Consider the following 2848-nt stretch of genomic DNA (forward strand, 5'->3'; position numbering starts at 1 on the left):
ATGAAGTAAAATCCTCTAACAATAGTCATATGAATGTCCCAACTTTTTTGACCTATCTTTCCCCAATACAATTTATGATGAGGCGCGTCCCTTGTGTAATTACCAAACCAAGTCTCTAATAACTGCAATAATTATGCAAAACATATATATCATTGACCTCTCTATGTACAATGAAAGGCAAACACAAGGACATGGAAAATAACAAATAACAAAGCATTTGCGATCCTATGTAAAACAGGGAGCTATATTTGATCTTTTGTGGTGTTTGTGGTTGTGGCGGTTATATAGAACACCTTTGCTAGAGGACATTTTTATAATTGAATAATATAGAACGCCTCTCCTAACTTACTGTTGTATTTTATTATATTATAAAAAATAAAAAAAATGAGCAAAATCTAAGTAGAGTGCCTTTGAATGATGATAGTTTGTAGTTAGGTCAAAACAGTTCGAGAAATGTTCTATTTATTTTACCATAAATAAAAAATAAAAATACTTAATTAACCCAATTTTAACCTAAATCTATGTGCCTACATCAGTTAAATTCCATATTTCTCTCAAAATCTCATCCCTCCATTTCCTACAATTCCAATTCCCCATTATCTTCATCATCTCAATCCCACAAGCTTCACGTCCCACTGTCTCAATTCCCCCATCATCTCCTAAACTGTAATAATCCCATTTCTTTGTCGGTTTTCTGAAATCAATCGCTCCTCTATAAGCTTCTCATTATCACCATCGTTCTTCACCAAAACCTCCTCACCTCCACCTTGGATTCCCTCCTCTTCGGCTCCGATTTTATTATTGGTTGTGGCGCATCCTCCAATTTTTCGTCTTTTGATTTCTTCGTTTAATTTCATGGTATTTTTCATTCCTGGTATAACTAATATCTTCTGAATTTTCACCTTGATAATTGCTTTAGAATTCGATAATGTTATTGAAATTAATTAGCAAAATTTATAATTTTACTGATTTGTTTTTCAAAATTAGTCAATATATTCCTTGGTTTTATTTAATTTTCGATATGATTTTCTTCCATGTTGTATTTCTTTCATATAGTTTGATTTTAGGGAAATTAGGTTTTTTCAATTAGTTCAATTTTTAAGATATTGGGCTCAATTTTTGTGTTTTTGGTAAAATGAATAAGAAGTTTATATAATTATATACATGTATTGTTCAAACATATTTTACTACTTTGAAAAAAAGAATTGAATTTTTTCATAATAATTTTTTGCTTATAAATTTACTCATTCGCGAAGACCAAAATTGATCTTTTTGCAATTATTAGTTTGATTCCGAACAACTCATCATATTTCGTGACCATGGGCTGTGGGTTGCTCCGTCTTCAGTAAATTATTTGTAATTTGGTTTTGAACGATGTTAGTTTGAGTAATGAGTATGGACTTCCTTTTTCAGAAAGAAAAATTTGTTTTCTTTTGATTGTGTTATAAATTTTTTAATCATTTTTTCTTTTGGCCTTTTGATTCAGGTATATCAACGGAATCAATGAAGAAAAGTCGATTAAATTGATGCGCACATTTTTTTCTCATGTTTCCACATTACACTTCAATTATTGTATTGATTTTTTTTCAAAAGAATTGTATTAATTAGTAGTAATTTTCGAATATTGAGTTATAAATCTATAATGCTCCGCATCATGTTGTTTGATTTAGTCTACTTTTACGGAATCAGAAATATTAATACAGCAAAATCATGTGCTGGCAAATCATTTAAATATGTTCAAAATTTTTATTTTTATTTTTTTTAAAAAAAAAAGCAAGGAAAAGAGAACTGTTAAGTGAGATAGGCGTTCAGTTTCATATAATTATAGTACGGCTAACACTAGATAGGCGTTGTCTATTTTATTTTTATACATAGAATTGGAGTTGTCTATCTTGGATTGGTGTTATGTAAGGCACCCCCACTTGAAGAACGCCTGTAAAGCGTTCTATATTGCCTATTTCAAGCGTTCTATGTAACCTATTTATTAGTAGTGTAATTTTAATAGATGTAAAGTTTTTGAGCAAGCAAGCCCCAGTCAATTACCCTGATTGGCGAAAACTTGTTTACTAGGCCCTATTATGTCCCCTGCTATGCCATATAAAATAATATGATAATATTTTGTACTATCTTTTACCAAATTAAAAAAAAAAAAAGAAATCTCTAGCTAGCCCACCAGCCACCACGAGCCACAACCAGGTCTCCAAAACCAGATCTACGTCTAGTCGGCCACCTCATCGACGACCACCGGCACGTCTTCTTCTTCAACAACAATGATGGAATGCCCCTAACACCGCTTCGCGGCGGTAAGTATTAGTAATATATAATTATATACACATAGTTTTTGTAATGTATAATTTGGTAATTCATAAAGTACAAATCAAAATTAACACACAGTATTTGTAATATATAATTATATACACATCATAGTATAATTGCATAGTGGATGACACCAACAAGTTATAAAGGTTCATATTACAATTTGTCTGTATTTACACAGCCATTAGCCATTAAATACAAAGACAAGCCAACCATGATACGGTTTTTAGGCTAAGAGATGTTAAATTCCACAGGATCCTTGTTCATCAAATGAACTTCAACTCTCCGGCTAACGCGAAACTTTTCACCTCGTACCATATTATTAATGTCATAGTTAATATAACAAAACACAATCTTCCCATATGTGATAACTTTAAAATAAATATTTTCTTCCCAACTCTTCGTATGCCATAGTGCAACCGACGAACCGTGTTGTAAGTGTCTTAAGTGCTGTCGTGCAAATGCCAAAGGCACATTCTACAAAATATAATATTATGAGATAAAATGTAGAGTTTTAGACATACAATATCTC

The 2848-nt window shown here is 31.5% G+C and overlaps 1 long non-coding RNA gene across 1 annotated transcript; it reads left to right on the forward strand.

Moving 5' to 3' along the window:
* Nucleotides 1-322: 322 nt before the first annotated feature.
* Nucleotides 323-2153, forward strand: LOC110738932. Its single transcript, XR_002514678.1, has 2 exons — nt 323-858; nt 1487-2153. It is a non-coding gene; the product is annotated as an uncharacterized LOC110738932 (long non-coding RNA).
* The last annotated feature ends 695 nt before the right edge of the window (nt 2154-2848 follow it).

This window comes from Chenopodium quinoa, unplaced genomic scaffold (genome assembly GCF_001683475.1).
Source record: "Chenopodium quinoa cultivar QQ74 unplaced genomic scaffold, ASM168347v1, whole genome shotgun sequence".
Lineage (NCBI taxonomy): Eukaryota > Viridiplantae > Streptophyta > Magnoliopsida > Caryophyllales > Amaranthaceae > Chenopodium > Chenopodium quinoa.